General features: G+C 39.6%; 1 protein-coding gene across 4 annotated transcripts in view; it reads left to right on the top strand.

The window, feature by feature from the left end:
• The window catches only part of TMEM45A (transmembrane protein 45A), a 75,010-nt gene that overhangs the window by 28,455 nt on the left and 19,176 nt on the right, over positions 1–27,379 (top strand). Inside the window, exon 1 of one of the 4 annotated variants that reach the window (XM_058731610.1) lies at positions 2,376–2,459. The exons of 1 other annotated variant lie outside the window; for it this stretch is intronic. The gene's annotated coding sequence lies outside the window, so the exon portion shown is untranslated. Of the gene's footprint in view, positions 1–2,375; positions 2,460–22,739; positions 22,913–27,379 lie in introns of those variants that run through there. 2 more of the 4 variants (XM_058731608.1, XM_058731611.1) reach the window with 2 other exon arrangements.

The following is a 27,379-nucleotide window of genomic DNA, read 5'->3' as shown; positions in this document are numbered from 1 at the left end:
TGCAGGCATCACAATTGGGAAAGGAAGATTGCATTCTGAATCTTGGTTCTTTCACTCAAAAGACAGGGTAATCCTGGGCAAGTTACATGACATTTATAAACTGGTGTCCCATTAATAAAGATGGTTTTCATAATGTCTACCTCACCAGGGTTGATGTTAGAAATAAGTCATATAATTTATTGATGTATGAAAGAACCTAACGTAAAACACCTGACAAATGTTAGTTTCTCTGTCTTTTTTCCTCTCCCCATTTTTTTCCTTCTTTTTTCCCTTTCCACCTTCCCTTGCTCATGAATCTTACTTATTAAGTAAGAAATACAGGTCAAACACCTTGCAAGGATCTATGTTATCCATTATGGTTGCCACTAGCCATACATGACTATGGAACACTTGATGTGTGTCTAGTCCCCATTGAGATGTGCTATGAGTGTAAAATACAGAAAGTAAAGACTTAGTACAAAGAAAAAAAAAAGGAATGTGAACTATCCCATCAATTTGTCAATAAATCACACATACTTAAATGATAACACTTTGGATATATTTGGTTAAGTAAAACAGTCTTAAGATTAATTTCACCTGTTTCTTCTTACTGTAAAAGATGTGGCTGCTGGAAATTTAAAATTACATATATGGCTTGCATTTTATCTCTATGGGACAGTGCTGTACTGGTTGTTGGGGACTCAGTGGTGAAAAGAAATGCTGATCTTGCAGAGCTTTTAGTGTAGTGGGGGAAGTTGGGAAACTACCACCGATGACAAAAACAACAAAAATAAATAAATGAAAAAACAACAAATATAAAATTCCACATTGTAATAAGTACCGTGAAGAAAGGTTTTCTATGGGCAGGAAAACTGGAGGACGTAATTTAGGCTGACTGGTCATGGGAGCCTCTCTGAAGAAGAAACATTTTCGCTGGGCCTTCGGGAAGGCCTTCCTACATGAAGTTTCCAGGAAAAAGTGGAAACAGAGATCCAGACAGAGGAAACAGACTGCCAGTTGATATTTGTTAAGTCTACCAAACACCTGGCCTGTGGTATGGAGCTACCAGGGACAAGAAAGGTCCCTGTGTCTTCGGAGCTTGTGGTCTGGTGAGGAGACAGAAAAGGCAGGTTCCTGAGTGTGCAGGGCTGAGGCAACTACCAGCTGGTAGTGTTTCTCCTTCTCTCTTCACACTGCCTCAGACCATCACAGACCATAGCCTTGGCTGTGAAGCTCCTCTGGGCCAGTCAGTTCTTTCATCATGGGTAACACTTACATTTGTCCCTTTTCCTCTGTTCTCACTGCTCTGTTCCAACTCAGACTCGTCATCTCAGAAACAAGCGTCTGCAATAGCCTCTTAACCAGTTTCCTTGCCTCCAGCCTTTTGTTCCCTTTAATACCTTCTGTGCGTGGCTGTCAGATTAATCTTCCTGAAATACCATTTACACCACGTAACTTCTTTTCTTCAAAGCTTTTACTAGCTTCCTGATACTGGCAGGGGAGCCGTATGTCAGGTGCTCTGCACTTGTCTCAATTTTCACCCTTTCCTTTTCCTATCGTGGATAATGACAGTTCCCAGCAAAGCTCAGTCTACAGCTGGAATGGCAGCTTCTTTGGCTGACATTGAGCAGCCTTTGAAGCCTCATCTCTAGCCATCTTCCCGTATTTCCACTTCGGCCCTACATTGCCTTCTGGGCCAGGCATGCTGGAGTCCTCATTGTCCTTGAAGCACACAGGGAGGGGCAAGGGCAGATTAGTAAGAGCATGGGTTCCAGAATCACCCACACCAGCTTCAAATCCCAGCTCTGCCGTTTAACTAGAACCCTTTCAGTAAGTTACTTATCTTTTCTAAGCCTTGGTTTCCTCCTTTGTTAATACCAGGAGGCTAGCAGTAATTTGTATCCTTTGAGAATAGGTGGGAGGATAAGATAAGACACTGTAAGTAGAGTATTTTGCAGGTACTTCCTCCATATTAAGCCCTAATCTATGCACACTGTTTAAATAAATGTTAAACCATATATGTGCTGACTAACAATGCTGCCTCCAGAAATCTCTGGCCTTGCTTTCTTTTTTATTTTTTTTGCAACCTCCTTATATCTGGTGATGGATTGTGATGTGACTTCTGTGTAGCTGCGATGCCGACCAGACACTGAATAGTGGTGTCAGGGAGCTAGATGGGGCCTCAAGAGACTATCCAGTGTAGGACCCTGAGGCCCCTCACTGTGTTCGAGTAGATTCTAAGGAGTTACTTGAAAAATCTTTTTAGCCCTTGTGGGGCTTATTATTTTTCTTGCACGGCAGTCTCTGGTTGGCTTTCCCTCCCCAAAGTCCTGTTATTGCTGGTTTATCACATGTTTTTGTCCGCTTTTAATTAGATGTCTTTTTTGACTTCTGTCAATGAGCAACAGTGAAAAAAAGGTTTGAAGCTGGGAATAGAGGAGACTGGCGGTTTAGTTACCACCTCAGTTATGAATCTTCAGGTGAGTCGTCTTCTTCCCGCATTCCTGATCATACTTCATAAGGTCCTTCATGGAATTAACCGGATCATGGACTTGGAAGTGTTAAAAGCCTCACACAGATTTAAGGTGCTGCCTTTCCTCACCTATTTTGTTTTTGTTGGACTTGGTATAAGACTCATCGTTAAAAGGAGGAGGCAATGTGAGGTCTTCTCATAGGAAACATGTAGATAGTGCTATAGGTAGGCTTAAGGAAAACTAGTCATAAGGAATTTTTGTTATTTTATTTTATTTTACTTTTGTTTTAAGGTTTATTTATTTTGAGAGAGAGAGAGAGAGAGCGCGCACATGTGAGGGAAAGCGGGGGAGGGGCAGAGAGAGAGGGAGAGAGAATTCCAAGCAGGCTTTATGTTCAGTGCAGAGCCTGATGCGGCACTCGATCTCACCAAACGTGAGATCATGACTTGAGCCAATGTCAAGAGTTAGATGCTTAACCCACTGAGCGAACTAGGCAACCTGCATTTTAAATAAATAATGAAAAATATAATCACCAAAACAGTTCTAATTTTTTTTCTCCTATCAGTTTTGGATTACAACAGGATAGGTTACAATTCAAACAAATTAAGTTACAAAGAGCACATTGTGCTTCAGAGTCCTCTGAGTAATTAGGAGTCTTTTTTAAGGTAGGAAGCTCTAAGTGGAAGGAAATCTTTGGGTCAAGATTGACTTTTATATTTGCAGTCAAAGGCAGAAAGTGAATAAATGTGGCTACAGTCATGTTTCTCAATTTTTTTTTAGACCAAGACATAAAAATCTCACATCATCTATTTGTATTTTAAAATAGGTATTTAAAATACATAAATATAATTTATGATATATATGATTTTGAGAGCATCATCTTCATCAGGAAACACTGAACAAGGGACTTCATCTTTCTTTGCATTTATCTCTTTGTAAAATGTAGTATGTAGTAGTTTGTCATCAAGAGCAGAATATAATACCTGGTTTAGGGTTAGTGCATCATAAATACTTTTGAAGTAAGAATAAGTGAAAATTAACAAAAAAGTAAATTTTGGGGGTGCCTGGGTGGCTCAGTCAGTTAAGCGTCCGACTTTGGCTCAAGTCATGATCTCGTGGTTTGTGAGTTCGAGCCTCGCATTGGGCTCTGTGCTGACAGCTCAGAGCCTGGAGCCTGTTTCAGATTCTGTGTCTCCCTCTCTCTCTGACCCTCCCCCCATTCATGCTCTGTCTCTCTCTCTCAAAAATAAATAAACATTAAAAAAATTTAAAAATAAAGCAAATTTTTAACATTTTGGTCTCATTTATGGAGACCAAAATGTCTATAAATTACCCCATCTAAATTACTTTGGTATGTGACTATAGGAAAAGAAATAAAGTACCAACAGGAATTCAGAAGATATATTGTATTTGTTAAATCCATTGAAGGGAACAGCAAGATTAATATAGTGCCCATCATACTTGACCACCTTTATGTCCAGTCCTTCTTTTTTTTCTTTCCAAATTTTTAATTAAATTCTATTTAGTTGACATATAGTGTAATATACGTTTCAGGAGTAGAACTTACTGGTTCATTACTTAGATATAATATCCAGTGCTCATCATAATAAGTACCCTCCTTAATACACATCACCCATTTAGCCCATCCCTCCTCCCACCTCTCCTCCATCAGCCCTCAGTTTGTTCTCTGTTGTTAAGAGTCTCTTATGGTTTGCTTCCCTCTCTCTCTTTTTCCCTTCCCATATGTTCATCTGTTTTGTTTCCTATATTCCACATATGAGTGAAATCATATGATATTAGTCTTTCTCTCACTGACTTATTTCACTTAGCATAATACATTCTAGTTCCATCCACACTGTCACAAATGGCAAAATTTAATTCTTTTTGATGGTTGAGTGATATTCCATTGTGTGTGTGTGTGTGTGTGTGTGTGTGTGTGTGTATGCCACATTTTCTTTATTCGTTCCTCTGTCAATGGACATTTGGCCTCTCTCCATAGTTTGGCTATTGTTGATAATGCTGCCATAAACATTGGGGTGCATGTACCTCTTCCAATCTGCATTTTTGTATAAATGCATAGTAATGCAATTGCTGGGTCATAGGGTAGTTCTATTTTTAACTTTTGGAGGAACCTCCACACTGTTCTCCAGAGTGGCTGCATGGTTTGAATTCCTACCAACACTGTAACAGCGTTCCCCTTTTTTTCATCATTACCAACATCTGTTGTTTATGATCAGTCCTTCTAACTTTGAGCCCCACGACTCTTATTCTACTTGTTCAGAACTGATTTTCAGAAGAACCAGCAAAGAACCAATTATTTGGTGGCTCTGATGCTAGGAATCATGAAGAGATTGGAAGAAACATTGAAAATCATCATTGATCAATACTTCCAACCTTAGCAAATAAGAGATTAACCCATTTTTTTGTATTAAATTTTTTTTTAACGTTTATTTATTTTTGAGACAGGGAGAGACAGAGCATGAACAGGGGAGGGTCAGAGAGAGGGAGACACAGAATCCGAAACAGGCTCCAGGCTCCGAGCTGTCAGCACAGAGCCCGACGCGGGGCTCGAACCCACAAACAGTGAGATCATGACCCTAGCCGAAGTCGGACACTTAACTGATTGAGCCACCCAGGCGCCCCCAGAAAAGTACAGGATGTTTAAATATAGATCTGGAAATATTCAAAAGTCATGGCCTGTGACTTTGTGGTGCAACGGTAGTGTGTCTGACTCTAGAAGTCACAGCTAAATCAACTTGAGATCTCTTACTCAGAGAAACATGTCAGTCTCTTCTAATGAATTTCATGCTTGGAGAAACAGAAATATTATCTTTTCCCCCCAAGTTTATTTATTTATTTTGAGAGAGAGAGAGCAAGTGAGCACACAAACAGGGGAGGGGCAGAGAGAGGAGAGAAATATTTCTTTTTCAAGTTTATTTATTTTGAGAGAGAGAGAGAAAGAGAAAGAGAGAGAGAGAGGGTGAACAAGCAGGGGAGGGGCAGAAAGAAAGACAGAATCCCAAGGAGGCTCCACACCATCACCATCAGCACAGAGCCTGACGCAGGGCTGGAACCCGTGAACGGTGAGATCGTGACCTGAGCTGAGATGGAGAATCAGATGCTTAACTGACTGAGCCACTCAGGCACCCTGAAACAGACATATTCTTGAATTCTTTCCTCTTATGTTCATGTGGCACTTCAGTGTCAAATTCTTCCCCAGCTTCATGGGTATGGCTTGAGAAATCTCTACCCTGAACTGTTGCAATGTTCTTTACCCAATGGAAATCCTTTCATGGGATGCCAGATAAAACACAGGGCACCCAGTGAAATTTGAATTTCAAATAACACATGAAACATATAGGACATATTTATGCTAAAAAAATTTGTTGCTTATCTAGAATTCAGATGTCACTGAGTATCCTATACTTTTGTTGTTGTTGTTGTTGCTGCTGCTGAATTTGGTCTACACCACATTGTCCAAAGTGGTACCAAGTGTTGAAGGGCAGGAACTGGAAATGTGGGTGACATTCTTGCATAGTTGTCAACACTGGTTATTGACATATTTTCTGGAGACCTTTAAGATCTCTGTCAAAGGCTATGAGGCTTGTGTATAGTTTTCTCACGAAGCCTTGCTGTTTTTCATGGACATGTAACTCAACTCAGACACTGGCAGCCCAGCCTAGAAAAATTTACTCTTTCTTCTTTATTCCCTATGTTCATTCTCATTTACCTTGAGGTTTGTCATGACCTTGTGCCCTGCCCTTCTGTAAGGTGGAGGCAGAAACAAAGGTGGATATTTCTTTGGGCTGAAGTAATGACTTTAAGGGTGAATCAAGGGACAGGGGATAGGGTAGGAGGGAAGGAGTCTTCAACTCACTCTGACCCCTCATTTTCTTGTATAGGAGTCAGAGCATTTTCCATGGAGTATAGCGAACTACAAAACTCTCCACTTTTTGTTGTCTGAATGTGAATTTAGAGGAGGCCAGAGTTTTTTTGCTTTTAATTTTTTTTTAACATTTTATTTATTTATTTTTGAGAGAGAGAGAGAGAGAAATAGAGACAGAGAATGAGCAGGGTAGGGTCAGAGAGAGAGGGAGACACAGAATCCTAAGTAGGTTCCGGGCTCCAGGCTCTGAGCTATCAGCACAGAGCCCAAAGTAGGGCTTGAACCTCGAGATCATGACCTTAGTCAAAGTTGGCGCTTAACTGACTGAGGCACCCAAGCGCCCTTAGAGGAAGCTAGAGTTTAGATGCCTATCAGAGATGCCTATTTCTGTCTCTTCTTTTTTTTTTTTTTCTTTTTTCTTTTCTTAGTTTCTCTCTCCTGTACACATTTGATTCAAAATAAAATCTGGCATTGGGCCAATTTTTTTTCGCTTATTTAATTTGTAAAATGGGATATTCTAGGATTTTCTTAACTCCAATTGTGAAATCAATGATTTTATTCCCAAACCATGCAGAATACAATGACAAAGCCAAAGAAACAGCCCATTTGAATGAATATTCACATTGAAATTATGCCACCTCAGGGGCAAAGCTGGGTAAAAGAATGGCTTTCATAACAGATCCTATGAGTTAGAGAGCTTTTGCTTTGTAAGAAGTTGGAAAAAAAAGCACTGCAAATTAGGCTACTTGTTGCATGGGATTTTGTTTCTTGCCCAGGAAATGGGATTTTGAAGGTTAATTTTACAAAATTCTATGATGACGAATGCCAAAATTCACTCCCTTTGGTAGTGAGGGTGGACTATTTAGAATCAGAGCATGTGCAGAAATTAGAAATAGAGCACTTAGTGGTAGGCTCTAACAATTAGAAGAAAATAAGAGCTAGAAAGCAGTAGCATGAGTTGGCTTAAGAGTAGGAATTGCTTAGGGGCGCCTGGGTGGCTCAGTTGGTTAAGCATCCTGATCTCATGGTTTGTGAACTTGGTTCCCACATCAGGCTCTGTGCTGACAGCTCAGAGCCTGGAGCCTGCTTCGGATTCTGCATCTCCCTCTTTCTCTGCTTCTCCACCTCTCATGCTCTTTCTCTCTGTGTGTCTCTCTCTCTCAAAAATAAACTTAAAAAAATTTTTTTAAAAAAACCTAGGCATTGCTTAGATTTATTGATCTAACATTTTTTTTTTAATTTTTTTTTTCAACGTTTTTTATTTATTTTTGGGACAGAGAGAGACAGAGCATGAACGGGGGAGGGGCAGAGAGAGAGGGAGACACAGAATCGGAAACAGGCTCCAGGCTCCAAGCCATCAGCCCAGAGCCTGACGCGGAGCTCGAACTCACGGACCGCGAGATCGTGACCTGGCTGAAGTCGGACGCTTAACCGACTGCGCCACCCAGGCGCCCCTGATCTAACATTTTTTAATGCAAGCTTGGTGCTTGAATGAGTAAGGAACTCCTGGTTAGTGAGAAGAGATTGAGAGTAAAAGTGCAAGAAAGTGCTGTGGTAAAGGGATGTGCAGGTACTGAGGGCCAGAGGAGGTGTAGTGTAAATTAGACTGGAAATTCATGATCAAGAGAAGAGTCACCTCCAAGGCCAAGCCCTTCCAGCTTTCATTTCTCCTTTGTGAGTCTTGCAGTCATAGCCTTGGATTTAAATCAGGACAGCCTTGATTTCTAACATGCTGCTCTGTTGTCAGGCTCAGTGACAGAAAAACTGGGTCTCTGCTTGACTTTTCCATTTATTTTCATCTTTCCCAAGTTTTCAAATGGAAAATTTCAAGAAGGTCCCAAAGTAGAAGAAATAGTATAACATACTTGTTACCTAGTTTCAACAATCACGAACTCATAGCCAATTTTCTTTTATCTATTTCCTAACCCATACTTTTCCTCCCCCAAATCATTATTTTTGTGTTAGAATTCTCCAGAGAACAGAACCAGAAGGATGTATGTATATGTATATACAAATACATGGGGTTGGAGAGAGAGAGAGAGAGAGAGAGAGAGAGAGAGAGAGAGATTAGAGGAATTGACTCTTGCAATTATGGGGGCTGGCAAGTCTGAAATCTGAAGTCCTAAACCAGCAGGCTGGAGACCCAAGGAAGAGTTGATGTTGCAGTTTCTATTGGGAAAACAATCTGGAGGCCAGATTACTTCCTTTCTCTTAAGGCCTTCAAATGATTAGATGAGATCTCCACTGCCCCCCCCCCCCATGTGTGGAGGGTAATCTGCTTTATTCAATGTCTAAATGTTGAATATTGATTCTGTCTAAAAAATACCTTCACAGCAACATCTAGATGGTGTTTGACTAAAAATTGGGTATCATGAGCTTAGCAAGTTTAACACAAAATCAACCATTACAATTTTGAAACTAATTCAAGTCATATTGTTTGGTCCATAATATTTCAGTGTGTATCTCTAAAAAATAAAGATTCTTTAAAAAACTTAAACACAATGCTATTATTACCCCTATGAAATTTAAAATCCTGAATTATTTTTATTTGAATTAAGATCTAAATATTGTCCATACATCGCAATTGTAGATACCACTCAGAACTCTCTATTGGTATATGTGTTCTCCTTTTACCTCTGTTTTTCTTAAATTTATCTGTTGAAGAAACTAGTTTGTTCTGTATAATTTTGCATCATCTGGATTTTACTGTTGTATCCCTAAGATATCATTTGACATGCTCCTCTGCTCCTGAATGTCCTATCAATTGGTAATTATATAGAGAGGCTGAATCACACCGAAGCTAATTTTTTTTTTTTTGCAAGAATACTTCAGGCACACCTTGTCAGGTTATCTCTCTGGGATGTCAACCATTTTTTTAAAAATTTAAATCCAAGTTAGTTAACATAGTGTAATAATGATTTCAGGAATAGAATTTAGTGATTCATCACTTATATACAACACCCAGTGCTCATCACATCAAGTGCCCTCCTTAATGCCCATCACCCATTTAACCCATGCCCTCACCCAACACCCCACCACAACCTCAGTTTGTTCTCTGTATTTAAGAGTCTGTAATGGTTTGTCTCCTTCTCTGTTTTTATCTTATTTTTCCTTCCCTTCCCCTATGTTCATCTGTTTTCTTTCTTAAATTCCACATATGAGTGAAATCATATATTTGTCTTTCTCTGACTGACTTATTTTGCTTAACACAATACACTCTAGTTCCAACCACATTGTTGCAAATGGCAAAATTTCATTCTTTTTGATCGCCGAGTAATATTCCATTGTGTGTATATACCACATCTTCTTTATCCATTCATCGGTCAATGGGCATTTGATCTCTTTCCATACTTTGGTTATTGTTCATAGTGTTGCTGTAAACATTGGGGTGCATGTGCCCCTCCGAATCAGCATTTTTGTATCCTTTGGATAAATACCTAGTACTGCAATTTCTGATTTATAGGGTAGTTCTATTTTTAATTTTTTGAGGAACCTCCATACTGTTTTCCAGAGTGGCTGCACCGGTTTGCATTCCCACCAGCAGTGCAAAAGTGTTCTTTCTCTGCGTCCTTGCCAATATCTGTTGTTGCCTGAGTTGTTAATTGTAGCCATTCTGACAGGTGTGAGGTGGTATCTCATTGTGGTTTTGATTTGTATTTAGCCATCTTTGTTTATTAGTGGCTGAGTTTATTAATTCATTAGGGCTTGTGAATTCTAAATTCTATCACTTCTTGTGCATTTACTAGCTGAAATATTTATATAAAGAGGAATTTCCCCCCATTAACTATTGAGGTATAGTTCTTCCTAATTCTTTAAAATTTTTTTTTTAATGTTTATTTTTGAGAGAGAGAGAGAGAGAGAGAGAACACAAGGGGGAGAGGGGCAGAGAGAGAGAGGGAGACACAAAATCAGAAGCAGGTTCCAGGTTCCAAGCTGTCAGCACAGAGTCCAACACTAGGCTTGAACCCGTGAACGGGGAGATCATGACCTGAGCCGAAGTCGGACTCTTAACCAACTGAGCCACCCAGGCACCCAGTTCTTCCTAATTCTTCATTCCAGCATTTCCCAAATTGGAGTTGATAATTCCTAGGCATCTGCCGACATGTTCTTGTGGGCAGAGAAAGAGGTCTGTAAACTTTCTATTATAATAATCTAACTCTGCACTTTCATTTCAACAAGAACTGAGAAATATTATTAGCATCTCCTAGATCACCTGCATACACATCTTATATCGGAGTTCAACCAATGATATCAGTGCTGCAGCTTACATTTCTATTTAGGATTGTGACAGGCAAGAAGCACTGCTTTAATTATCAAGGGTTGATGCATAAAGAATATGGACTTAACATGCCAAACAGCCTTTCAGTGGAATTTAATTTGAATAGAAAATTGAGTCAACTGGGGGACAAAATAATATACATGTTCTGAACCAAAAAAAATATACCCTGGAGCTGTCAGTGTGATAGTCATGCCGTGAAAGTCCATTTATTTTAGCAGAAGTAATTATTATATTTTATTTGTTTATTTGGTTGTGTTGGTTTTGTAGTTTTTCTTATATTTAATTTGTAAATTGGTTTAGTTTTATAATTGTCCAAATATATATTTTTACTATGTAAGAAAGTTTATAATAAAAACAATTTAAGGCAACATAGTGGCTCTGGAAAGAATTTTTTTTTTTTTTTTTTTACTTTTAAAATGTCTGCATATTACTCGAGTTTGAGAAACACTGCTTTGTCCCATTGTGGCTTTCATAAGCTATTAGTGAATCTCACTTTCAGTGTAATTTGTCTTGTTAAGGAGTGACTCTCTTGCTGAGGGTATTTGGAATCCAACAGTGTGCATCTAGAGACCGACACCCTGGGAGACTCCAAGGAAAGACTTGTACTGGGGAAAGGGTGTTTTGGGGCCCTCTGCCCTTCCTGACAGCATTGTAAACCACCAAATGCAGGCAGCTGCTTCCTTGTGTATTGTTCACTGGAGCCTTGTAAGGTCTGGTAAATGGAGAATCTTAGGCCGTGCCTACACATCACCAAAACAACTCTTTGGAAAGATAAAAAGAAAATAATAAAAACCACCTAAAGCAGTCTTCTGCAACTTAAAAAAAAAATTTTTTTAAGCGTTTATTTATTTTTGAGAGACAGAGCTTGAATGGGGGAAAGGCAGAGAGGGAGGGAGACACAGAGTTCCAAGCAGACTCCAGGCTCTGAGCTGTCAGCACAGAGCCCGACCCGGCCCAAACCCACGAACTGTGAAGTCATGAGCTGAGGTCAGATGTTTAAGGGACTGAGCCACCCAGTCATCCCAGTCTTCTCCAACTTTAATGTGATGATGAATTCCCTGGGGGATTTTTTTTAAAATGCAGATTCTGGCTTAGGTTGGGGGTGGGACCAGAGAAGCTGCATTTCTAACCCTCCCAAGTGGTGCTGCCCCTTACCCCGTGTATTAACTATTTTGTTGATATGTCCCAGTCATTTTACTTGATTTTCCTTGGAGAATACATGTCAAGTTCTCAGTACAGTGTTTGAGACAGCCAGCATTCAGTGAACGATTCTTGTTATGGTTGTAACGATTAGCTTTTGAGGTGTGGAGGGCAGAAATGATGGAAGAGAGGGTGAGGATTAGAGGTGGACAGACTTGAGTCAAGATTCCGGTTTTTCCACTTACAAGCTTATGGACTTGGGAAGTGAGTTAACTTTTCAAGTCTCTGTCTGGTTAAATGATTCCTCTCATGGAATCGAGAGGACTTTATTTTGGCTCCTAGAGTGGTGGGTTCTCTAAAGGGTCATTTTTCTTCCATTGTCCCTTTTGGACATAGACTTGGGGTTGAGTCTTGGGTTCAGTCATGACACTGTAATCACATTACAGTTCTTATGAAAGGCACCTCTTTGCTATTATTTCGAACACAGTGATAATAATTATGGGATTAAATTCATTGGTGCGTGTTAGGTGTGTTGGCATAGAATAGGAACCCTGTCACCATGAGCCTTTCTCTCCACTTCACTTCACGTTGTGGTTGGTGAGGCTGACTAACCTTAGGTGGCAGGTTTATGAGAAGGGCCCAATGCTTTCAACTCTGGCTAACTAGAATCATCTGGAAAGCTTACAAAATGAAGAAAGAAAGAAAGAAAGAAAGAAAGAAAGAAAGAAAGAAAGAAAGAAAGAAAGAAAGAAAGAAAGAAAGAAAGAAAAGAAAAGAAAGAAAAAGAGAAAGAAAGAAAGAAAGAAAGAAAGAAAGAAAGAAAGAAAGAAAGAAAGAAATCCCAGGCCTCACCTTCAGACATTCTGATTTAATTGTTCTGCGTGGGAACCAGAGGCTCTAAGTGTTTTTCTCGTTCCCAGATGGTTTTGCTGTGGTAGCTGTGTGGAGAACCACTGCTCTAGCAGACATTGAAACCCCGATCACCATCACCGGACCCTGAGCATTCCTCCTAACTTGCATGGACCAATCACACCTCTTCCACCTTCACTCCAGCCTTTCTGGTTGTTTCTTCTTATTCACTTGTCTAATTTTTATGCATTCCTGCAACTCCACTCCTACTGCTGCCCCTCCCTTGGCACATTGGGGGTAGCACTTCCGGAGCCCATCACAAGCAGGCAGGACAGGGGAGATTAGGCTTGTGGTGCCTCCTGACCCCGCTCTTCACAACCTGGACATGCACAGAAATCACAGTGGGCACCAGCCTGAGGAGGAAGGATAGCCGTCTGGAGAGCTTTGAGACATTTATGCAGTACCTACTATGCGGCAGGAACTTTACTAGCATTAGGTCAGTTTATCCTCAGCTTTATAAAGTAGTTCTATTAATGGAATAATTCCCATTTTATAGAAGAAACTGAGGCAAAGTTAAATAATATGCTTCAGATCAAGCATACAGAGGTGAATCTGGCCTTTGGATTCAAGTAGTCTGATTCCAGAATCTGAGTTATTAATCCCCTGGGGGCAGATTTTAAAATGCTGATGCCCGGGTTTACCCACACTAATTGAAGCAATTCTAGGAGTTGAGATCCAGGCATTGGTTGCTTTTTTTGTTAGGTCTTCAAGGGATTCTATGTACAGCCAGGATCAGAAGTAGACATCACTATGCTTTTGAGCCTCCCTCAGTGACATGGATCCTGCAAGTCTGTCGAAGCCTCCTTCTATTACTGTTCTCTTCTTCCCCTCTGTCAGTGATTTTTTAAAATGTTTTTGTGATTGTCAGAAGCCCTTCTTGTGACTGGCATTCCTAAGGGGGTGTGGTCAGTTTTGGCCTCAAAGATGTTCATGCCCTAATCTCTAGAAACCCAGAAGATGTTACCTTACATGTATAGGGGTGGCAAAAGTTGACTTCTACCCGTGTTGTATTTCAGCTGGGACTCTAACAAAAAGACAGATAACAAGAAGAATACAGTTTTTTAACCTGTGCAGTGCACATCACTCAGGAGAAACCTTAACGAAAAGTAACTCAAAGCAGCATCTTAGAATTCTGGCTTATGTACATCTTTAACAAAGAAAAAGAAATTTGTAGAGAAAGGACAGGACAAAGTAAATCAGTTTTAAGCTTCCAAGGACAGAAAACCATGGGAAGATAAATATACGGGAGGGAACTAATGGAATAAGTTTTGTTTGCGGATTTCTCTGGTGCCATCTCTGGGCTGATAAGCATCTGTCTCCAGTGAAAGGGGAATTTATAACCTGTGTTTAGTCAGTAAAAGGGAGGATATAGAGAGTTTTCCCTGCATTCTTAATTGCCTTCAGCTCGAAATAATTTTTATGTCAAAGAGACATATTTTGGGGTGACACATTCTGGTTTCCTTCACATGGTAAAAGGTGTTTGGAAGATCTGATTAAATTAAGGATTTGGGGATGAGGAGATGATTATGGATTATTCAGGTTAAGCCCAATGTAATCACAAGGGTCCTTATAACAGTAAGGCAGGAGAATCAGAATCAGGACAAGTGGCAACAGGAGAATGGGGTCAGCGTCAGTGAGAGAAAATGAGGTCTGAGTGAGACTCATTTCAGACTTTTGACCTCCAGAATCGTAAGATGTTGCAGTAATTTGTTAAAGCAACAACAGGAAACTAAAACAAGGTTATTATGGTGTTGCAGAAAGAAAACCGCCAATCTGTACCCCAGAGATTTGGGTTGCTTTTCTGCCTTGTACCACTTATTGGCTACAAACATTCAAGCAAGCTGCCAAATGTCTAAATGCCTCTTTTGCAAAATGGAACCAGTAAAAATGTATATATTTGAGGGCAGGACTGGGCCAATGGTGTCATAAACTTTACATGTGTTCCCTACTGTAGCCTTCATCTTTGAGCTTAGCTCAGCCCAGCCTAGCTCAGAACTTCAGAAGTGGAACCACTGTCCCCACCACCCCAAACTGAGCCTGAGCGCTCTTATTGCTTTGCGTTATTTTCTCAAGAGCTGAAATTACCCTGTTTCTTTCTTTACTTGTCAGAGGCATTTGCCAAAATCAGGAGTCATTATTTCCTATGTTGCACCTATCTTTTTTGGGGGGCCTATTTTTAAAAAAATAGTAATTAAAATAAACAATGAGACATACATTTCCTGACACCAACAGACAAAGACACAGAAGAGTTATTCTGCCATTTCCTCCCCTACATCAACAAAATTGTACAATGTTTAGGTGTCACTATACTGGTTTCAGCCTCTGCTTGTTTTATTCACTTATATTTCCAATAGCTGGTTTTGAACATGACTTGTCCTCCCTCACCACCACTTCCATTATTTGAGGGTGGCATTATGCCCACATTATCCATCTTTTTCAAGATGGGAAGGTGTGCTATATGGATCATAATTTGATTGCACCTGGTCCAAATATATAGTTGGCAGTGATGATATCCAATGCTAAGTCCTTGACCTCGTGTATGTCATATTTAATGTCAGGCCCTTCTTTTTCCTTAGTAGTAATATAGAAAACTTGGAAGATTTTTGCCTAAAAGGTCATGAGAATCTTGCAAACTGTATTTTTCCAAATGATGGTTGTTTTGTTTTATTAGTTGCAATAATGTGTACTTTATCTTTCTGAAAAAGGCACCCATAATCTTGGTTGGACTTATTTTGAGACAATATGTAACAGTTAAACTTGTTACATTTCTCTTTTTTTTGCAGTAGAAAAGAAAAAAAAATCATTTTCATGTTAAGGGGATTTGACCTAGGGTCTTCTAAACCAGTACTGCTTAATTGGGGAAGGGAATATAATTTTGCCCCTCAGGGGACTTTTATCAATGTCTGTAGATATTTTTGATGTCACAACGAGGGGAAAAATTCTGCCAGAATCTAGTAGGCAGAGGCCAGACATGTTGCCATCCTACACAGCACAAGATGGCCCCACATAACAAAGAATTATCTGGCCTAGAATGTTAATAGTGCCACTGTTGAGAAATACTGCCTTAGACCAGTGTTTATCAAACTTTAATATGCATGTGAATCACCTGGGAATCTGACTAACATGAGGCCCTCAATGGATAGAGATGGACCTGGAACACTTTGGTTGTTTCATAAATATTAGTTGAAAGCACGGATCGATAGATGGAGAAATGAGGGAATGAATGGACAAGCAGGCAGCCGAGAGCACTAGTTATTATTTCCATACATATCTCTGAGCAACCTTAGAGGCACTCATTCCAAAGAAAAATGAATTCTTTTCTACAAGGCCAGCAATTTGCCAAAAGCCTTTCCCAGGGTGCCACAGACTTCCTCAGATTAAAAACAGCTTCTTTTCTCTGATGTCTCACACTGTCCCTTCTGGCACAGGGTAAAGGTTCAGTCGTTAGTTATTTGGGGTGGTTACTAAGGCTGGATGTGTATTGGATACAGTGGGAAAAAGCCAGAGGCCCAAGCCCTTGCCCTGCACCTGAACCTGCCCCAGGGGAAAAAGATCCAGATGGAATCATATTCATGTGTGTGTAGGCAGCAGGGAGAAAGGAAGAAATGAATAACCAGAATAAGTTTTTAGAGGAAAATCTGGTTAGAATGAATTTTGTAGAATAGCCTGGTGGGGAAAGGACATCTACCAGTGGGCAACTTGTGGCAGAGACATGGAGAATGGCATGAGTGTGTACTGTGTAAGCCTGTGAACTTCAGGAACTCAGAGATCTGTTAACACTAGTTGGCAAATCATTTCCTTTTTACATATTCGTGGCTTTCTGGGCTCCTATTGATTACCTTCTGTCTGCCACTCCTCCACACACACAAATACAAACAAAGCCAAAATTTGGAACCTGATCCAGAAGTGCCTCTCCTTCCCAAGATGGTTTCCATGCTGTTGACGGCTATTTGCTTAGAATCCGGACACATCACTGCTGGCCTCCTGAGAATTGGTTGTGGTAGGCAGACGGGAGAAAAGGAAGGGAAGAGCAGGATGTAGGAAGGTGGGTAAAGAAGAGGTGAGGCAGCCAAAGCCATGAGAATGTGGCCACAGGGTGTTCTCTGCAGATAGGCCAAGGATTCATCCAGATGACCTTGTCAATAGAGCTCTTAACAATAGCAATTCTTCTGGTAGAAGGTTTGATGCAAAGGAACATGTCAGCATTGTTGATTCAGGTGTGGTCATTGCAGTTTGGTTATATACGCTTAATAGTGAGTCTAGGCCACCAGGTGCCTGTGCCTCTGCTCTGAACCACAGTGACAGAGCTTTCTTTTGTGGGTAGGGAGTGGATAGCAGAATACTGGGGTGGAAGTCATGTCTTTGTTGAAGCAGTTCATCAAGATGGATGCATGTTCGCCATCCTCCTTGGGATTCCAAGAGATTCAAGTTTGCTATGATGCAGGTTTAGTAGGGAGTGCTATTTCTATTTCACCAGAAATGGTGGTGAGACTTTGAGTAGGATGATGAGTTTTGGTTTCTTGTATTTTGGGTTTTTTTGAGAGAGTGCGTGAGCAGGGGGTGGGGAGAGGCATAAAGAGAGGGAGAGAGAATAACAAGCAGGCTCTGCACTGTCAGCTCAAGGCCCAACACTGGCCTTGATCTCATAAACTGTGAGATCATGACCTGAGTCAAGATCAAAAGTTGGACACTTAACCAACTGAGCATGATGGGTTTTTAAATGCAACATCAATTACACAATTTATGGAAGAAAATATGTATGTTAGATCACATGAAAATTAAAAATTCCGTTTCTGTGAAAGGCGCTTTTAAGAAAAGGAAAAGACAAGTCATAGACTGAGAGAAAATATTTGCAAACCATACATCTGATGAAGAACTAATATATGAAATATACAAAGAACCCCTAAAGGTCAATAATGAGAAAACAATTAAAAAGTGAATGGAAGATCTGAACAGACACCTCAGAAAAGGAAATATCCAGATGGAAAATTATCATATGAAAAGCTCCTCAACATCATATATCATTAGGGAACTGCAAATTAACAATGAGATAGCACTACGTACCAATTAGAATGGCCAAAACCTAGAACACTGACAATAACAAATGCTAGAGACAATATGGAAAAATAAGAACCCTCTCGTTTGTTGCTGGTAGAAATACAAAATGGTGTAGCCACTTTAGAAGACGACTTGCCAGTTTCTTACAAAGCTAAAAATAGTCTTACCGTATGATCCAGGATTGTGCTCCCAGGTATTTACTCAAATGAGTTGTGGCTACTCAACTTTCATCAGTTATATTTATTACAAATATCTTCTATCTCTTTTATGTGTCTTTTAACTTTATTTATGGTACCATTGTGATAGAGGCATTATAGAGCCAGGGCTAAGTATCAATGCCAGCTCCATATGTATCCCTTCCATGACCTTGGACATTTTAGTTCATTTCTAACTTTGCCTCAATTTCTTCATCTGTAAAATTTAGGGGTGAATTTTGCTGCATGTAAGTTATACTTCAGTGAAACTAATTGAAAGGAGAAACAGAGACTCCTTCTGCCCTTTCTTCTCTCCTGCAGCCTAGAACATGATTGTGATGGCTGGAGCTTTGGTAACTATCTTAGATTATGAGGATAAGGCCCATATTGAAGAGAAGGAGTAGGGAAACTGAAAGAGACTTTTATACATGATAGGATTTCATTTCCATATCACATAAAACAGTTATGAAAATAGAGTATTCAGGGATGGGATGGTGGATCTACAAAGTTGCCAGCAAAAAATATTTAAATCTATTTTATGTAACAAAAAAAAATCTTAAAACTTGTAGATGTCAAAATAATAGCTAACATTTATTGATTGCTTTCTGTTTACCAATTACCCTTCAAGTAAGTACTTTGCATTTTAACTTATTTAATCTTCACAAGAAACCTCTGAAATACTTTTATCACTTTGATTTTATAGATGGAGAAAGTTATTCAGAGATGTATCAGTTTGTTTGTGCATTCACTAGTTGGGCATTTAGGCTGTTTCTGGGTTTTGGTTATTATGAATAAAGCTACTGTGAGCATTCATGTACAAATCTTTGTGTGGACATAATTTTAATTTCTCTGGGATAAATACCTACGAGTGGAATTGCTGGGTCAAATGATAAGTGCACGTTTAACTTTATAAAAAGTGACAAACTGCTTTTGAATGAGGCTATACAATTTTGCGTTCCCGCTGGCAGTGTATGAGAGATCCAGCTGGTCCACATCCTTCCTTGCCAGTGTCATTGTTATTGTCAGTCTTCTTAAATGTAGCCATTCTGGTGAATGAGGATTGGTATTTGTTATTTTATTTTATTTTTTTTAATTTTTTTATTTTTTAAAAATTTTTTTTCAACGTTTTTTATTTATTTTTGGGACAGAGAGAGACAGAGCATGAACGGGGGAGGGGCAGAGAGAGAGGGAGACACAGAGTCGGAAACAGGCTCCAGGCTCCGAGCCATCAGCCCAGAGCCTGACGCGGGGCTCGAACTCACGGACCGCGAGATCGTGACCTGGCTGAAGTCGGACGCTTAACCGACTGCGCCACCCAGGCGCCCCGGTATTTGTTATTTTAATTAGCATTTCCCAAATGATTAATGATGTTGGGCATCGTTTCCTGTGCTTCTTTGGCATTCATATATGCTTTTTGAAGAGGTCAAATGTATCAGCCCTCTCCTTCATTACTTTACTTTATGTATTTTGTTAAAAAAAAATCCTTTCTTATCCCAAGGCCATAAGGATATTTTCAAATGTTTTCTACTAAAATTTTAACATTTTATTTTCACAATTAGGTCTTTAAACCACCTGGAATTTATTTTTGAATCTGGTGCAAGGTAGGGATCTAGTTTGATTTTTATTGATAACTAGAAGACTCAATTGTCAAAACACTATTAATTTTTTATTGTTGGTAATTTGTGTTGTTATTTTTGCCACTTACTAGCTTCCCATATGTGTAGGGGTTCCAGTTGTATTTTCTATTGTCTTCTACTCCCACAGTAAGAGTGACTTCACTATCCCCTGTAACTTTCTGCCATTTCTTATGTCTAGAGTGCTCTTTCCTTTCAGCCCCACTTTCAAAATCCTACTCATTCTTCAAAGTTCAGCTCAAATGGTTCTTATAGTCTTACAGGATCTTGGCATAGGCCTGTCTCACTCCTGTAAATCAAATGAAAGGACTCATCATACCCCTAGTGTTTTATTCCTAAATCTTGGCTCACCTCTTTGGTATCACAGTCATGTGTGTTTTTTCTGCTTTGTTCTGCCAAACTGTAAACACGTATATGTTGCTGATGTAGACAGAATAATGTCCCCACCACATTCTGATTCATGGAACATGTGAATATATTACATGGCAAAAAGGATTTTGCAGAGGGGATAAAGTTAGTGACCTAGAGATGAGGAGATTATTCTGGCAGGCCCAGTCTAATCACCTGGGTTTTTAAAATTGGAGAACATTTGCCAGCTGAGTTGTAGCAGCCATGAAAAATAGATATACTTGCTCACCATAGAGTCTCCTATAACCTGAAAAAGATTGTTAGATGTATGTGAAGTACTCAATCATTGTTCATTGACTTGAATTGTGAATAGAATGATTTCTTTAGGTTCTTACCACATCACTGATACTTATCTCTAGCATCTAGACCTTTGTCAAATGAAGGCATTGCAGACTACTCAGACCAGCTTTCCTTTTGATTGGCATCCCTGTGCACTCTGACTCTGACTCCAAGAGTGCTGAATATTCAGGCTATGTGCAAAGTTTCACGTCCTTTACATGTGCTGACAACTCAATGGTAGAAAGTCCCAGAAGGAGAAGCCCTTTCCTTATGGTGTTTAACCTAGTCACAGGTACTCAGTGAGTACTGATCGGGTCATTTTGAAGTCATTTCTAGTCTTTGCCTTTATGTAGGGGAACAGTATGAGATTTGGAATGAGATATATAAGGACCTTGGAATCCTGGCTCTGGCCTTCACTCCTTTATGACTTATAGTAGGTCAGTAAATCTCTTGGAATCTCAGTTTTCTCACACCTATGGTGGAAATAATAATACTTTCTTTGTTGTCTCAAGGATAGAATAAACAGATGTGTGAGAAGATATTAGCACATAGTGGATGTTCTATGAATGCTAGCTTCCTTCCCATCTCAGGTGCACCACTACTAACAAAAATAGTCCAAGCTTTTATTTACTTGGAAGAGTTCATTACAGGCAGGTAATACAACATGACATTTGTTCTTACTTTCTGTTTGTTGGTTTTATTTTTTAATGCATATGTATTTGGATTAGCTCACCCTAGGTCATTTTTTAAAATGTAGAGTTCTGGGGCGCCTGGGTGCTCAGTCGGTTAAGCGGCCGACTTCAGCTCAGGTCATGATCTCGTGGTCCATGAGTTCAAGTCCCGCATCAGGCTCTGTGCCGACAGCTCAGAGCCTGGAGCCTGTTTCAGATTCTGTGTCTCCCTCTCTCTGACCCTCCCCCATTCATGCTCTGTCTCTCTTTGTCTCAAAAATAAATAAACGTTAAAAAAAATTTTTTTTAAATAATAAAAAAATAAAATGTAGAGTTCTGTTTGACATTCTGGATTTTTGGTTAAGAATAGCCCATTTGACATGGGTGGGTTTGATATTTCAAGATTGACAGGGGTATGGGTGTAAAAGGCTGGGGTATAAAAGAGATCAAAATAAAATAAAATATCTTAATAATATATGATGACATAAAATAAAATAGAATGACAGCACCCTAGAATGGTTATTGTCTTCTCCTGGAGCCAGATTATCATTCTGGCCTTGGGAGCAGCTGTTGAGCCACCCACCTCTGTTCAATATGAAGCCTGATGTGAGCAAACACATTAGGGCTTATGACACTGATGGGAAACAAATGGCCCCTTGGGTATGGTTATAGGGAAGTCACATTTAAAAATTTTTTAATATTTATTTTTGAGATAGAGAGAGAGAAAGACAGAGCATGAGTGAGGGAGGGGCAGAGAGAGAGGAGACAGAGAATCTGAAGCAGGCTCCAGGCTCTGAGCTGTTAGCACAGAGCCTGATGTGGGACTCAAACTCATGAACTGCGAGAGCTGAAGTCGGATGCTTAACCAACAGAGCCACCTAGGCACCCTTGGGAAGTCACATTTAAATAGTGTCTTGGTGTCATTCTGCTTGTCCTCATGTACTCTAAGCCTTTGGTTCTCAAAACTCAAGAATACAAAAAGTTAACTGATGAGTGCTTATTAAAAATGGTCCTCTCATGGTCCGCCCCCTGATGGTAGATTCAGTAAATCTGAAGTGGGTCCAAAGAGTCTGCATTTAATTAACTACACTAGCTGTTTTTGATACTGGTTGCCACCCAGGTCAGTTTTTCAAGATGGTGGGGTTTCAAGCAGCAGCTCATCATTCATTGGCTATTTATTGAGTGGTAATTAGGTACAAAGCATTATAGAGGATATGGTCCTTGCTCACCATGGGTTTATCATTGAGAGAGTAAATAAGACTTGTATACAGGCAGGATAGCAGGTGCTGGCTCTTTAAAGTCAAACTGCTGCTTGCTTCTTCGTTTCCATTTCACTTTATATAAGCCTCACATTGGCTTAGAATAATTTATACACTTGTCTCTCTACCAGTTTGTGTATTCCTTGAGGACAAGTGCACTGATGACCTATAGCAATTTTGTTCCATCATCTTTTCTTACTGTTTGATTTTGACTCCAACCCTAGCTCATGTGACAATCTTTTGCTTGAGGCACTGCATGTTAAGAAATGGTTTGTCTTCATAGGACTTATTGGACATGCTCTGTTATATTACTGCTACCATACCATTCTCCTTGTCTTCTGTCCATCCCGATGACCTGAAAGAGATAGCAAAGATCACACATGCTCCATTGGCTTTGGTTCTCACAGCAGGGGACACACATCTGAGGCTAGTGGTGATGTGGGTGTGTGGCAAGGTGAGTCTTATTGGGAACTACTCTATGACACAATGTTTGGACAGGAAGTAGGATTTCAAAGGGGTGTGGCCCCAAGATTTACATTTATGAAGGCATTGTGACATATTTTGAAGGTTTATCTGCTGCCTTCATGCTGGAAAACATAAACACATTGGTTTAGTGTCTAAGAAGGAAGAGTAATTAGGTTTAGACCAGTCAGTATCTGCTTTTCCTTCTTGAGGCTGGAACCACTATAAATTCTTGGGGGAAGAGAATTGAGCTGGACTTTACATTGAAGAAAGTGTAAAGGTAAGGATAATTTAACTAAGAAAATTCTTTTGAAATAGTTGAAATTTCATATGGAATGATAGAGAGTTTTAAAGCTACAAATGCTTGTATACACTTTGCTTTAAGTGTTAAAGCAAATGGTAAAGCAAAGTTAAGAAATAGTTTAAATTGGCTTCATGTATTGGGATTTACAAATGTACCTTTAAATGAATCACTATTTAAGATTTAGGAATACTTTATTTTGCTGGTGGCTCAGGATGAAATTTTAGTTTTCCCCATGGTATTCATTTTATATTGAAGTTGGTATTTGGTTGAGATTCCTCTAAGAAAACTGTAGAATCTCATTCTGTGAGCTATTTTGAGTTCTGTGTGCAGGCTTGGTCTGTTTGGTTTATGGGGCTGTAACACAGGAATTAACATTGACAACAGAGTTAGATCTTGGGATTTGTCCAATATTATCTCTAAGTGCTAGAAATTAAAAATATTTCCCTTTAGGGTGGTAAGTGAGTGTGTAAGTTTGGGGCACAGTGAGAAAAAAAGAGGCCAAAAAGCATGTCAGGTGTCATTGCTTGTTATTAGCCCAGAGAATGATGTTTGGTTGTCATTAGGGACAGAGGGTTGCTTTTTGTTCTTTGTTTTTTGTTTTTGTTTGTTTGGTTTTTTTTGGATGGAGGAGAAGTATGAATTTTTAGGATGAATTGCAGATGGGAACCAGTGATTGAATATTGCAGCCCACCATTTTAGGCCTGGGTGAACCACTTTCCCCATGGGATTATAAGTGGCAATATCAGGCAGGGGGGATATTGAGGAAAGACCTTTTTGTTTCCTATTCTGGTGATTTCCCTGAGGTTTCTGCTGGTTGTCTGGTAAGTATGATTTGCTTTGCCAGTGAGAAAAGCCCTGTGTTTTCTTTTGAAGGGGGACGCGTCTGATCTTTGGATTTAAGTTGAATCAAATTCTGGACTACTCGGCTTTCACAAGCAGTAAATTGCAACTTCAGGTAATAGTAGAGCAGGAAATAAAAGATAGATTTATGGATAATCTAGGAGATCACAGTGTTCTAGGAGATCACAGTGAAGTTACATTTGAGGATTTGAGCAGTTTTTTTTCTCTCCACAATGGAAGTGAAGTAAAATGAGTCATTGTCATTGACAGGAGCAACTTGGTCTGTTAGGTTCCTTAGCCAGGCAAATATAGCAAGCCTACTTTGACTTCTTTTTGTTTGAGGTTTTTTTTTAATGTTTATTTATTTCGAGAGAAAGAGTGTGAGTGGGGGAGGGGGAGAGATAGAGAGAGAGAGAGAGAGAGAGAGAGAGAGAGAGAGAGAGAGAATCCTAAGCAGGCTCTGCATTGTCAGTCCAGATCGTGACATGGAGCTTGATGTGGGTCTTGATCTCATGAACTGCGAGATCATGACCTGAACCGAAATCTAGAATCAGACACTTAACTGAATGAGCTACCCAGCCACCCCTTGTTTGAGTTTTTTTAAACAGAGAACCATTGAACCATCACATTGTTTCGAATTAAAAGGCTAAAGATACAGAAGTTCTATCACTGAGGAAGGAGCAATGCCTCATTTCTTTCCTAACCCTGACTACCTCATATCCCTCTTCAAAAACCTTCTACTCACCATTGCTTCCCTATCACATCCCAGTGACTGTGCTGAGTGAGATATATTGGTTTACTCAGCTTTGGGGGCAACAGGAACCTATTATAATGATGGCTATGAAGGTAAATCAGGAAGATTATTTGCCCAGAGCCACACATTGAGGAAGGTCCCCAAATTTAAAATTTCATGTGGCAATATATTTTGCATGTGTGTTGAAGATATTTATTAGGTAGCTCTAAACATTGAAAAGCAACCATGGTTTCTGTAACCCTGTTTTGGCATTTTCTTTCTTTCTTTCTTTCTTTAATTTTTTTTTCTTAGTGTTTATTTTCGAGACAGAGAGAGATAGAGCATGAGTGGCAGAGGGGCAGAGAGAGAGGGAGACACAGAATCCGAAGCAGGCTCCAGGCTGTGAGCTGTCAGCACAGAGCCTGACATGGGGCTTGAACTCACGAACTGTGAGATCACGACCTGAGCCGAAGATGGATGCTTAACCAACTGAGCCACCCAGGTGCCCCGTCATTTTCTTTCTTTTTAAATTTCTCAGGTTCAGGGCATCAAAAAATGGAAGGTAGCCCAAGCTCCTAACCTCTGAGAGGCCCCAGTTGCCTGCTAGACAGGCTGTCAATAGTGATGGACATAGAAGCTTATGAAGAGGACAGACTTTCCATAACTAATCACACAAAGAATTCATTTAAAATAAGAACTGGGTAGCTTGAAAAGGTATAAGGGGACCCTCTCCTGTTTGGGCCATCAGGAGGTATTTCCCCAAGCAGATAAAATCGAAATAGCAAGAGGAGTCAGCCAAATTTGGGGCAGGGGTCAGTTGATGCAAGACAGTAGAAGCAATAGGCCTTAATAACCTATTAGTTTTCAGAGACATAGGTGGACTCTAGGATGGTTTTCATATTTTGAGTTTGGGTAAGTGAGTGAATGGTGGTGGTATTAACAAAATAAGTGACTGAGGGAAAATTATTTTCTGGTAGTGGGTGGATATATAAGGTGATTCGTTCAATTTGTGGGTATGTTGAGTATGAGGGAACTTTGAGAAATCAGAGTAGAGATGTTTTATAAATATATGATCATATATTATAAAAAGGGCTTAGTTAGAACTTCATAGGGTATAAGATACTATCCAAATTTAGTGGGTGAGTAGAAAGAATATATTTTGGTACCTGCTTTCAAGAAGCTTATTCTTTAAATGCACTGAAGGAATTAAATAACCACAAAAGATTCCAGGAACCCTCTAAGACAGCAGCAGGAGAAATGTTATAAGCAGTACACAAATGATTTCCAAGAGAATTATATGGATGCTTTTTGCTTTGCAGCAGTTAGTTTCCAAGTAGAATTTCTCATTTGATTTCACTTTTGTTCTACTTTGGTAGTTTGAGCTAGGTTGAGGATTACATGATCTTGTTTAATACCCCTGTGGATTATTTGTTTTGGAGTAACTCATTTTAATTTTAGGAGGTAGGTACTGTTATATTTGTCCCATTTTACAGGAGAGGAAACAGAGGTACTGAGAACTTAAATAACTTGCCCAAGTTATGTAGCTAGTAAACAGTAAAGTTGGAATTCAGATATAGTCAGTCTGAATCCAAAACCCCTTCTCTAGTTTTAAAAATGCTATTCTTTTCACTAAATATATCCCATATCACTTAAGTTATTTAAAAACTTTTAGTGGCTGCAAAAATTGTTTAATCATTCTCCTGATTTTAGACATATGTATGTTTTAAATGGTGCCTGTATCTTTAGGATAACTTCTTGAAATGGGTTTCCTGTACCAAGGAATATAAAACCTCTAAGGCGTCTTAAAACATAAATTCTTCTCCAGAGAAGTACAAGTAATTTACAGTCTGAATGTATTTTTCAAGCCCACATGAAAGTATTTTTTTCAACCCTACATGACTGTATAAGCCAAGACAAACAGGAGAATTCAGTAATGCTGCTAAAGATGGTGTTTAGGATAATGAATCACAGAATGTCCAAGCAGAAAAGGAACTCCAGGTGTCATCTAGGCCATCTCCTTCTTTTATTAAGAACCAAGGCTCAGAGAGGTTAAGAGACACTCACCAAACCACACCACTAATTAGAGTCAGAGTTAGGACAAGAATGGGCCATTAGCACTATGTGATATACAGTTGACCTTGAACAATGTGGGGGTTTGGGGTGCCAACGCCCTGTACAGTTGAAAATCCCTTGACTCCCCCAAAACTGAACTACTAATAGCCTACTGTTGACCAGAAACCTTACTGATAACATAAAACAGTCAACTAACACATATTTTATGCCATATATATATATATATATATATATATATATATACACACACATACTATATGTATGTGTATATATATATGCATATATATGTATATATATAAATACTATATATTATATTATTACAAAAGTCTAGAGGAAAGAAAGTGTTATTAGGAAAACCATGAGGGAGAGAAAATGCACTTATAGTACTGTACTGTAAAAATCTGCACATAAATGGACCCAAGCTGTTCAACCCTGCGTGGTTCAAGAGTCAACTATATTGACTTAGAGTCTCTTAGATGGTTTGGCTGATTCAGGGGTGTGCAAAGTACCCATCTGGGGTCTTGACTGGAAATTTAAGAGACTCTTATTGTTTGAGTCAACTTCACAATTCCCCCTTGAAACTTCACAGTTGTGTCAGAAGGATGTGGAAGTAACCCAAAGTGTCTTCCCTGAACTGAGATGCCCCGTACCCACCCAAGGAGATAAAGCACTCTGTTGGGCCAAGGGAAACATGAAATCTCCTTTTTTCAGTTCTCCTGCATCTGGCCTGCTGTCAGATTCATAAAGATGATTCTGAATTCTCTCTCTGTTATTCTGTTGTTGGTACAATGCGTTTG

This window comes from Neofelis nebulosa, chromosome 5, assembly GCF_028018385.1.
Source record: "Neofelis nebulosa isolate mNeoNeb1 chromosome 5, mNeoNeb1.pri, whole genome shotgun sequence".
In the NCBI taxonomy this organism is placed as follows: Eukaryota; Metazoa; Chordata; class Mammalia; order Carnivora; family Felidae; genus Neofelis; species Neofelis nebulosa.
The sequence above is the reverse complement of the archived record's forward strand: the minus strand, read 5'-3'. Positions and strand labels throughout refer to the sequence as shown.